The sequence below is a fragment of the Prionailurus bengalensis genome, chromosome C1 (genome assembly GCF_016509475.1).
Source record: "Prionailurus bengalensis isolate Pbe53 chromosome C1, Fcat_Pben_1.1_paternal_pri, whole genome shotgun sequence".
Taxonomy (NCBI): domain Eukaryota; kingdom Metazoa; phylum Chordata; class Mammalia; order Carnivora; family Felidae; genus Prionailurus; species Prionailurus bengalensis.
Window position 1 is genome coordinate 214,625,043 of NC_057345.1, and position 12,596 is coordinate 214,637,638.

Consider the following 12,596-nt stretch of genomic DNA (forward strand, 5'->3'; position numbering starts at 1 on the left):
ACTCCCACAGCTTGATTTACATCCAGCCAAGTCCTTAGCTCCCCTCCAAGGCTCCAGGGACCGGAATCTTTTCTAAAACAACATCCTTTCTCCCAAGTCCCTCCCCGCCTTCCTCCTGGGGGCCACTGTGGTGATCTCCTCAGCCACACCTTCCATTTCAACACCTCCTCTCCTCTGCCCTGCTGTCCTTCACTGGAGAAAGCCTCTGGAATCATTGAGAAAAGATGCTGCCAGGCCCTTTCAGACTCCGCAGGGGCCTCCAGCCCCGTGCTCTGGGGGGACCCCACACACCCTCTTGCTTGCTAGCCCAAAGGACACTTTAGACCTTAACTTTCTGAACCTTTCTGTGGCTTCTTTCTCTTGCCCACAAGTTCCTCTGGCCTCCTGCCTCCATTCCATTCTCTCCCGAGATCACCTCCATGTCCACATGTGTATAGCCCTCACCTCCGGCCCCTCTGCTTGGGGCACCTTCTCTGGTGGCAGCCGCCCGAATCCCGGTGGAGGACTGTCACCCAACGGTGTGCAAATGGGGGAGGGTGCTCTTCAGAAGCAACTTCCTCCTGGGCTCCAGGCTCATTAACCCTTTGCCTGCCAGACATCTCCCTTTGGTGTCCTATAAATCTCAAAAAGCAGAGCACCACAAACTGAACTCAGCTTCTTCCTCCATGCTGGACTGCCATCTTTCAAACCTCAGTAAATGAAACACAGCCAGCAGCCCTCCTAACCCTCCCAGCCAAGAGCCAGATGTGTGGTAAATCCTACTCTCTCCCTCAGCTCCAGCAGCCAAGGCTTCCCAAAGCCTGGCCTTCCAGTGACTTAGGAATCGTCCATACCCTTCCCACAGCCTCTCTCTCTTCAAGTCTTCATCATTTCCTGCCTGGATTAACACCTCCCCGACACCAGTCTTGCCCTGTATCTTGATCTACCCATACAGTAGCCACCTTGGTTTTAAAAAAATGTTTTTCGGGGCACCTGGGTGGCTCAGTCGGTTAAGCATCCAACTTCAGCTCAGGTCATGATCTCACGGTTTATGAATTCGAGCCCCGCATCAGGCTCTGTGCTGACAGCTCAGAGCCTGGAGCCTGCTTCACATTCTGTGTCTCCTCTCACTCTCTGCCCCTCCCCTGCTTGTGCTCTGTCTCTCAAAAATAAATAAACGTTAAAAAAAATTTAAAAAATTTTTTCTAACGTTTATTTATTTTTGAGAGACAGAGAACATGCACATGCAAGCTGAGAAGGGGCAGAGAGAGAGTGAGAGAGAAGCCTAAGCAGGCTCCACGCTGACAGTGCAGAGCCCAAGTGAGGCTCGATCTCACAAACCGTGAGATTATGACCTCAGCTGAAATCAAGAGTTGGACGCTTAACTTACTGAGCCACCCAGGAGCCCCGCACCTCGGTTTTTAAATCAACAGATACAAACAATGACTTCTGGGGCACCTGGGTGGCTCAGTTGGTTAAGCATCTGACTCTTGATTTCAGCTCAGGTCATGATCTCATGGTTCCTGAGATTGAGCCCAGAGTCAGGCTTGCACTGACAGCACAGAGCCTGCCTGGGATTCTCTCTTTCCCTCTCCCTCTCTGACCTCCCCCCTCAAATAATAAATAAATAAGCTTAAAAAAAAAAAGATTCCAATGACTTCTCATAGCGAGTGGGCAGGATAAAATCGAGTGCCTTAGCCCACGACTGAAAACACAGGATCAATAATACTGGGGTTACTTTTGCCTTAGGCTCCACTGTGACTGGTGTAACACTGTTACTGATCCTGTCTTTACTTAAAATTTAACGTTTTGTTCATCATGTATTTTCTTGCATTAATTTTGGTTTTCATTTTTATTTTTTAAAAAATGTTTATTTATTTATTTTTGAGAAAGAGAGAGCGCAAGCAGGGGAGGGCAGCGAGAGAGGGAGACAGAGGACCACAAGCAGGCTCTGCACTGTTAGCACAGAGCTGGACACAGGGCTCCAACACATGACCCGGTGAGACATGACCTGAGCCAAAATCAAGAGTGGGACTCTCAACTGACTGAGCCACCCAGGCGCCCCTAATTTTGGTTCTTATTTATTTATTTATTTATATAAAACTTTTAAATGTTTTATTTAGGGTTTTTTTGGAGAGAGAGAGAGAGCGCGCGCGCGAGTGGGGGAGGGGCAGGGAAGGGGACAGCGGATCTGAAGCGGGCTGTGCCGCTGACAGGGTGACAGCAGCGAGCCCAATGCGGGGGCTCAAACTCACCAACTGTGAGATCATGACCTGAGCCAAAGTCGGATGCTGAACTGACTGACCACCCAAGCACCCCTAATTTTGGTTTTTATTTTATTTATTTTTATTTTATTATTAGTTTTTTAAATGTTTATTTATTTTTGAGAGAAAATGAGACACTGCATGAGCGGGAGAGGGACAGAGTGAGGGAGACACAGAATCTAAAACAGGCTCCAGGCTCTGAGCTGTCAGCACAGAGCCCAACTCGGGGCTGAAACCCATGGACTATGAGATCATGACCTGAACCGAAGTGGGATGCTTAACCGACTGAGACACCCGGGTGCCCCTAATTTTGGTTTTTAAGTCTTGCATTACAATATCATACTGGAGGTGCCTGGGTGGCTCAGTCAGTTAAGCGTCCAACTCTTTTTTTTGTTTTTAAGCATCCAACTCTTGATTTCGGCTCACATCATGTTCCCAGGGTTGTGGGATCGAGCACCGCATCCGGCTCTTCACTGAGCATGGAGCCTGCTTAAGATTCTCTCTCTCTCCCTCTGACCCCTCCCCTGCTCACATTCTCTCTCTCTTTAAAATAAAAAATAAAAATATCATATTGATTACTGAGGTTTCAGGCTTAAATTTTGCACCCAACTCCCTCACTTGTTTCAACCTAGTCCTGGTCCTGTGCCTTGCTATGGCCTCCAGGATTCAGCCAACTGGACTACTATCCTTTTCTTAGTGGGCCCTCTGGTCTCTGTCCCATTGGCACCTTCTCCTGTGCCCCTCTCCCACCTGAAATGACCTGTCCCATGTCCAGCCTCCTGGTCAGCTCTCAGGATTCGACCATTTCTTCCAGGAGTCCTCCTGTTACCCCCAGACTGAGCTGAGGGCTCCTCTTTGCCCCCAAAACACCAGCTGTCACAACACATATGGGTGAGTATGCTTGCATTTCTGTCCCTCCACTCAGCAATGAGTTTTTGAGGCTATGTAGAATTCATCCTAAAAGGATTCATCCTGTTATTGGTGCTCAATAACTGCTGATTCCATGGACGATGCCCACGTGCCTTAGAGCCACCGGAGGAACTTCAGGATTATTGATGAAGATCCCCAGAATTCCAACAGGTATTCCAGGAGACTGTGGAGATCCCAGGAACTCCAGAGAATAAGGCAGCTGCCTCCAGGTCCCACAGCCTAACCCCAGCCCACGGCCACCTCATCGGACCTGGGGCACCCTTCCCAGACAGGCACTGTCTTTCCCGAATCTCCAGCCCCCACCTGGCCTCAGCCTCTGTTCCCACCCAGTCCTCCGGTTGTCCTCCCAGGTCTAGGGCACTGTGCCCTGTGCAAAGGACTGAAAGAAGGTGAGGTTGAAAATAGACGAGGGTCTGGACCTTAGCTTTGTAGGTTCAGAAACCTGAACTTGAAAAAGATAATTTATCCCTCACACTTAAGAAACAAAAAGTGCTAGTAAGGATGTGGCGAAAGTGGAGCCCTTGTACACCGTGGGTGGAAATGTAAAATGGTGCAGCTGCTATGGACACCAGCGTGAGATTCCTCAAAAACTTGAAGACGGAATTGCCATTTGAGCCGGCGATCCCACTTCTGTGTATATATCCAAAAGAAGTGAAAGCAGGGCCTCGGAGACATTTGCACACTCATCTTCAATAGCCACGTCTGGCTATTATTCACAACAGCCGAAAGGTCACAAATGTGCATCAGTAAGTGAATAGATAAATAAATAAAATGTGGGTAAACAAACAAAAGACAAAGAAATATATACATGCGCCACATTTTGTATACGCGGACATACCCATTCACACAATGGAAAATTACTGAGGCTTGAAGAAGAATGGAAATTCTGACGCGTGCTACACCATGATGAGCCGCGGAGACGTTATGGTAAGTGAAATACAAGAGTCACAAAGAGAGTATGCTTTCACTTACACGAGCCAGCCAGAGTAAAATCACAGAAACAGAAAACAGGATGGTAGTTTCCAGAGGCTGGGGGGCAGAGGGAATGAAGGGTTATTGATTAATGAGTGCGGAGTTTCAGTTTTGCAAGATAAAAAGAGTTCCAGGGGGGCCTGGCTGGCTCGGTCAGTGGAGCATGGGACTCTCAATCTCAGGGTTGTAAGTCCAAGCCCCATGTTGGGTGGAGAGATTACTTAAAAATAAAATCTCTGATGGGGCGCCTGGGTGGCTCGGTTGGTTGAGCACTCAGCTTCGGCTCAGGTCATCATCTCACGGCTCGTGAGCTCGAGCCCTGCGTCGGGCTCTGTGCTAACAGCTCAGAGCCTGGAGCCTGCTTCGGATTCTGTCTCCCTCTCTCTCTCTCCGCCCCTCACCTGCTCATGCTCTGTCTCTCTCCCAAAAATAAATAACCATCAGAAAAAAATAAAAATAAATAAAAAATAACATAAAATAAAATCTTTGGAAAAAAACAGAAAAAAAAGAAAAAGTTCTGGAGCTTGGTTGTACAACAATGTGAATATACTTAACGTAGCTGAACTTTTTTTTAAGACGTTGCTTTTTTTTTTTTAAGGGTTTATTCATTTTTGAGAGAGAGAAAGAGAGAGAGGGTGCAAGCAGAGGAGGGGCAGAGAGAGAAAGACAGAGGATCCAAGCGGGCTCAGCTGCCGAAGGCACAGAGCCCGATGTGGGGCTCAGACTCACAGACCAGGAGATCACGGCCTGAGTGGAAGTCGGACGCTCAATGGACTGAGCCCCCAGGCGCCCCTGAACTGTAACTTAATGTTAAAATGGTAAATTCTATTTTATGTTTATTTTACCATGATTTTTAAAAAGATAATTTAAGTTTTTGATAAGAAATACATTCAAGAAACCAGACAATATAAAAGGATAGACAGTAGAGAGTGTCTCTCGCCCTCCCGTCTCCCATTTTCCTTGTTCCTATTCCTCTACCCTGCACAGGCAACTGCTTTTTAAAAAGTGTCAACCATAAAGAACAAGAACCACACACGCATCTCAACAGATGCAGAAAATGCATTTTACAAAATCCAACACTCTTTCGTGATAAAAGCACTCAGAAATAGAAGGGTCCTTCCCCAATCTGCTAAAGGGCATCGACAAAATAGCTAACAACACACTCGATGGTGAACGACTGACAGCTTTTCCCCTTAAGATCAGAAACGAGACAAAGATGTCTACTCTTGCCACTTCTGTTCAACATTGGATTGGAGGTTCTATCCAGGGTAATGGGGTGGGGAAGGCATCTGGTTTGAAAAGGAAGAAGTAAAACTATCTCTACTTGCACATGAGATTATCTTATATGTAGGAAATCCACCAGGATTCCCCCCCCCCCCCAAAAAAAAAAACCTGTTAGAGATAATGAAAAGTTCAGCAAGACTGTATAAGATCAGCGGGCAAAAATCAATTTTATTTCTATAAAATAGCAATAAACAATCAAAAATGGGATTAGGGGCGCCTGGGTGGCTCAGTGGGTTAAGTGTCTGACTTCGGCTCAGGTCACAGTCTCACAGTTCGTGGGTTCAAGACCCGCGTCGGGCTCTGTGCTGACGGCTCAGAGCCTGGAGCCTGCTTCGGATTCTGTGTCTCCCTTTCTCTATGCCCCTCCCCCGCTTGTGCTCTGTCTCTGTCTCTGTCTCTCTCTCTCTGTCTCAAAAATAAATAAACATTGAAAAAAACGTTTTAAAAAATGGGATTAAGAAATCAGGGGCGCCTGGGTGGAGCAGTCGGTTAGGCGTCCGACTTCAGCCAGGTCACGATCTCGCGGTCCGTGAGTTCGAGCCCCGCGTCGGGCTCTGGGCTGATGGCTCAGAGCCTGGAGCCTGTTTCCGATTCTGTGTCTCCCTCTCTCTCTGCCCCTCCCCCGTTCATGCTCTGTCTCTCTCTGTCCCCAAAATAAATAAACGTTGAAAAAAAAAATTAAAAAAAAAAAAAAAAAAAGAAAAAAAAGAAATCAATTCTGTTTACGCTGGAATCAAAATCAAACACTTAGGAGTAAGTTTAACAAAAGATTGTACACTGAAAACCACAAAGCACCATTAAAGGAAATCCTAGGTTCATGGATTAGAAGACTTAATTTCATTAAGATGGCAATACTTCCCAAATTGATATACAGATTCAATACAATCCCAGTAAAAATTCCAACAATTTTTGCAGAAATTGATAAGCTGATCCCAAAACACATGTGAACATGCAAGAGACCCAGAATAGCCACAAAAGTTTTGGAAAAGAACAAAGTTGGAGGACACACTCTTTGACCTCAAAACTTACCCCAAAGCTGTGGTAACCAAGGCTATGTGGTACTGACATCAAGATAGACATATAGATCAGGGGCACCTGGGTGGCTCAGTTGGTTGAGTGTCTGACTTTTGCTCAGGTCATGATCTTGTGGTCTGTTGAGTTTGAGCCCCGTGTCGGGCTCTGTGCTGGCAGCTCAGAGCCTGGAGCCTGCTTCGGATTCTGGGTCTTCCTCTCTCTCTCTGCTCCTCCCCCACTCATTCTCTGTCTCTCTCTCTGTCTCTCTGTCTCTCTCTCTCTCTCAAAAATAAATAAACATTAAAAAACATTTTTAAAGATAGACATATAGATCAATGGAATAGATTGGAAAGTCCAGAAATAAACCCATACATTTATGGTCAATTGATCTTGACAAAGGTGCCAAGACAACTCAGCGGAGAAATAGTCTCTTCGACAAATGGTGCAGGGACAGCTGGATAACCACATGCAAAAGAGTGAGACTGGACCCCTGTCTCACACCGTTTATAAAAATTAACTCAGAATGGATCAATGACCTAAATGAGCTAAAATGCCAAACTTTTAGAAGAAAACATAGGTGTGTGTCTTCCTGATCTTAGAGGAAGCGATGGTTTCCTAGATAGAACACCAAAAGGATAAGCAACGAAAGAAGAAGTGGATACACTGGACTTCAGGGGAAGAAAAAAAAAAAAGAATACAAACCACTGCTACACAACTTTTGTGTTGCAAAGGACATGATCAAGAAAGTTGAAGACAATCCACACAATGGGAGAAAATATTTGCTAATCATATATCTGATCAGGGTTAACATCCAGAATATATAAAGAATTCCTGCAATTTAATGATAACCACAAAAGTGGCAAAGGCAGAGTGCTTGGGTGACTCAGGCAGTTAAGCGTCTGACTCTTGATTTCGGCTCAGGTCATGATCTCATGGTTCGTGAGATCAAGCCCCAAGTCAGGTTCTGTGAGTTCTACGCTGACAGGATGGAGTCTGCTTGGGATTCTCTCTCTCTCTCTCTCTCTCTCTCTCTCTCTCTCTCTCTCTCTTTCTCTCTGTCCCTCCCTCACTTGCACTCTGTCTCTGCCTCTCTCAAAAATAAATAAACATTTTTTAAAAATTAAAAAAATGAAATAAAATCTTTAAAAAAATGGCAAAGGATGGGGAGGGGTGCAGAAGGCAAAGGATTTGAATAGACATTTCTCCAAAGATACACAAATAGTGAGTGAGCACATGAAAAGATGCTCAACATCATTAACCACCAGGGAAACACAAATTAAAACCACAAAGAGATACATCTTCATACCCACTAGGACAGCTACAATCAAAAAGTCAGATCCTACGACGCCTGGGTGGCTCAGTCGGTTGGGTGTCTGACTTTGGCTCAGGTCATGATCTCACGGTTTGTGAGTTTGAGCCCCACGTCGGGCTCTGTGCTGACAGCTCAGAGCCTGGAGCCTGCTTCGGATTCTGTGTCTCCCCCTCTCTCTGCCCCTCCCCTGCTCATGTTCTGTCTCTATCTCTCAATACTGAATAAACATTAAAAAAAAAATTAAAAAAAAGTCAGATCCTAACAAGTGTTGATGAGGATACGGAGAAACTGGAGCCCTCAAACACTGCCGAGGGGAATGGAAAATAGTGCAGTTGCTTTGGAAAATAGTCTGGCGGCTCCTCTAGTGGCTAAACATAGAGTTACCATATAACACAGCAAATCCACTTCTAGGTATATATGGCCAAGAGAAATGAAAACTACGTCCATGCAAAAACTTGTACATGAACATTCATAGTAGCATTATTTATCACAGACAAAAAGTAAAATAACCTAAATGTCTAACAACTAATGAATGGATACACAAAATATCCATATCACAGAATATTTTTCAGTGATAAAAAGAAATGAAGTGGGGCGCCTGGCTGGCTCAGTCAGAAGAGCATGTGACTCTTGATCTCTGGGTCATGAGTTCAAGCTCCATGTTGGAAATAGAGATTACTGGAAAAAAAAAAAAAGTACTATGCTACAATATGGGTGACCTTTGAAAACATTATGGTAAGTCAAAGAACCCTGATGCAAAACACCACATATTTCATGATTCCATTTATATGAAATATCCCAAATCAGCAAATCTTTAGAGACAGAAAGGGGATTAGTGGTTTCCAAGGACTAGGGGAAGGAGGAAATGGGGAGTAACGGAGTATGGAGTCTCTTTTTGAGGTCATGAAAATGTCCTACAATTGGATAGCTGTGCTGTGAATATACAAAAAACAAACAGTGAATTGTATACTATAAAAGGGGGAATATTAGGGTATGTGAATTATATCATGATAAAAAAATTCCTTCGGGGCGCCTTTGGGTGGCTCAGTTGGTTGAGTGCCCAACTTCAGCTCAGGTCAGGTTCTCACAGTTCATGGGTTGGAGCCCCGCATTGGGCTCTGTGCCGACAGCTCAGAGGCTGGAGCCCGTTTGGGGATTCTGTGTCTCCTTCTCCCTCTGCCCCTCCCCTGCTCGCACTCTGTCTCTCTCTGTCTCTCAAAAATAAATAAATGTTAAAAAATTAGGGGCACCTGGGTGGCTCAGTCGGTTACGCGTCCGACTCCGGCTCAGGTCATGATCTCACGGTCCGTGAGTTCGAGCCCCACGTCGGGCTCTGTGCTGACAGCTCAGAGCCTGGAGCCTGTTTCAGATTCTGTGTCTCCCTCTCTCTCTGACCCTCCCCCATTCATGCTCTGCCTCTCCCTGTCTCAAAAATGAATAAACGTTAAAAAAAATTTTTTTTAAATTAAAAATGTATGTATATGAACCTTCAAGGAGAAATACAGCCCTCACTGGACCAGGACTATATTATTCATAAACTGACAACGGAAGCTAAGTCGGAAGGTAGCTTGGCAGACATGGAAGGCCAGCTGACCACCTTCACAATAGATCTAGAATCCTAACCCTCCTCACCATGTCGGCACTCCCATGAGAGTAAGATCTATTCCCAGCTCCCTGACTCTGCTTTCCAGCCCTGCCGGTTTTCTCTGAAATCTCCAGATTCACCCAGCCACATTCTGCTGTCTGAGGACATAAGTGTGAGTCTTTGACTCAGGTTGCCTCCCCTGAGATCACCGGCATCTCCAGAGCCCCCATGGGGTGTGGGGCCCTAGCCTGCTGTCTGGCAGAGCAGGAGCTCAGCAAATGTTTCTGGAGGGAACTGCAGTGAGGAAGAGCCTCGTTGAGGAGATGTCATCTAGGCTGAGACCATAAGGGTCTGTGGGATCTGTCAGCCTGGTGGGCAAGGGGAGAGTGCCCTGGGCAGGCACAACGGAATGTGCAAAAGCCTGGAGAGAGAGGGCTGGTGCCATGCTGAGGACTCAAGGGAGACTGAGGGGCTTGAAGACTCACGATCAAGAGGACGGGAAGAAAAGCTAGAGCAGATGGGGCTAGAGATGCAGATTAAAGATTAGATACCTTTCATTGTAAGCAGCTGCTCAAACTGTTTAAATACCCAAGGGGTTCATTGGCTCTCAGCACCACAAGGTTCTGGGTGCCCCGTCTCATAGCACTTCAGGGCTGGCTTGATCCGGCAGCTCAAAGGTGTCGTCCTGTACCAGTTTTTTTTCATCTTTCTTTCCCCACTGTTCTGTGTCAGCTTCATGCTTAGACTAGCTTTCATCATGGTGTCAGTGTCTTTTGCTGCGGTCAAAAAAAGAACCTCATGTGTATACATCCTAGAGTCTAGAGGGAGCTAAAAAACATTTTTTCCAGCAGCCCCAGCTAAAAAAAAGTCTTCTCCACTGGCCTTGGGTTAGAGGCCCACCCTGTGGCCCAGTAATGGGATTATGCTGGTCAGTGTGGGCCTGGGCCACCTGCCCGAGCCCCAGGCCCAAGTGAGTCAGCACTTAGGCCAGTGGGTACCCTCAAACATTATTAGGGACTAAGACAACAGAGAAGGGTTATGGGAGGCAAACACAGTAGTCAAAAACTCGAATTCTTCCTTTCATTTACTCATCTGTGCAGGGTATCATCTCTCTTTTGTGGGGTTGTAAGAACAGAGAAGTTTAAACGTGACAGTGAGGTGCTGCCATCATCATTGGGGTGCTGTGGCTGGTGTGACATCAGCAGAATGCCCCAGGGGACTGTTTCTCTTCAGTGAAGGAAGGGCAGCCTTGGTCACTTGGTCCTACGGAGCTGAGTTTCTCACTCTATCCAAGGTCCTGTTCTCGGAAGGGATGTGCAGTGGCATGACATGGCCAGCAGGTGGCAGCGCCAAGGCAATTTCTGGTTCCCGCCAAGCCTGTGAGCCTGTTCTCCATACAGACCCTGCTGGCTTCTCCAGACAGATCCTGAAGCAGCTGCGACTTCTTGGGGGTCCTGACTTTCAGGTGGCAGCAGGGCCAGCTTCACGGGTGTGTGATACATACTTTGGAGCGGCCTGGGACTGGTTTAGTGCTTCACTGTCGCTATCTTGAAATCTTAACAATTGTTAAGGGGGAAGATGGAGACCGTACATGGGGAGAATGGGGACCCTACAGGGGAAGGATGGCGATCCTACATGGGGAGAACGGGGACCCTACAGGGGAAAGACAGGGACCCTACATTGGGGGAAAAATAAATCTCTCCAGTGAGGTCATCAGTGGCCTCCTGGTTGTTACATCTGCTGGAAACCTGGGTCTTATCTTAACTTGACCCCTTTGGTATCTGACACTCAAGGTCTCTATTCTATGCAGTCTCAGGACTCCCCTCATTCTCCTCTGGGCTCTCTCCTCACTGCTTCACAGCCATCAGTGTCCCCTGGGCTTCCTTCTATTTTTAATTTTTTTTTAAATTTTTTTTTATTGTTTGAGAGAGGACACGTACAAACAGGAGAGGGACGGAGGGACAGAGAGGGAGAGAATCTTAAGCAGGCTCCGCCCTGAGCTGTGAGATCATGACCTGAGCTGATATCAAGAGCCGGACCCTTAACTGACTGAGCCACCCAGGTTACCCTCCTTCCATTTTTTAAGAAGTCACCTACTAAGGTGTAATTTACATACAGTAAAACTCAACCTTTTTGGGTGACAGTTCAATGAGTTTTAGTAAACATGTACAGTCATGGTATCATGGAGAAAGAATGCTGCCAGCCCCCCTTAAGTTTCCCTCACGCCCTCTCGTAGTCGGTCCCAGCCCCCACAACCCCTGATCCACTTGCTGTCTCTATGGTTTTGCCTTTTCAGGAAGGTAATGGAAATGGAATCCTACAGCAGGTAGCCTTTGGGGCCCGGCTTCTTTCACTTACCATCAGGCCACTCCCACTTTTGAATCTTATTTTTTGGTGTTCCAGGCACAGCCACAGCTTAAAGCACCACTCCCTGCTGAGGACGCCCACGGCCTACCACTGCAGACCCTCAGCTTCCCTCAAACCAGCTCCTCTGCCTTCGTTCTCTCCGTTGGTCACCAAGCAAGAAGCCTGGGAGGCATCATTGACTTTTTCTGGTGTCCCTCCATATCCAGATGTCACCCTCCCGACAGTCCCCTCTGGCACTGCCTCTGTTCAGGCCCTGCCCACACCCTTGCTGATCTCCCTGCCTTCTCACCCTGGCCCTGGCCCAGTCCGGTCTGCGGGTATCAGCTCCCAAGTGTAGCAAGCCAGGGCCCTCGCCCTCATCTGGCCTCTGCCTGTCTCTCCATTCTCTCCTGTCTTCTCTGTTCCTTTCAACCCCACAACAGAGAGATGATACCCTGCACAGATGAGTAAATGAAAGGAAGAATTCGAGTTTTCGACTACTGTGGTTGCCTCCCATAACCCTTCTCTGCTTAGTCCTTAATAATTTTTGAGGGTACCCACTGGCCTAAGTGCTGACACACCTGGGCCTAGGGCTCGGGCAGGTGGCCCAGGCCCACACTGATCAGCATAATCCCGTCACCTCCCCTCCTCAGAGCCTTGCATTGGCCAGATGTCCACCTTTCACTTCCCCCAAATAGTCCATGCTGTTTTTCATGCACAAGAGGCAAGACTATTCAACAACTTCACAAAAGCTGCTGGTGAACTTGATGAAACGGAACTGTAGGTGAGTAAGCAGCACCATAACATAATAGCTCACAAGGTCTCTTAGCAATTTCCAAGAAACTGTTAAGTATAAAAAGCCAAGTGCAAAAGCGATCTATAGTAGGCTTCCTGTCATGTAAAGAAGGGG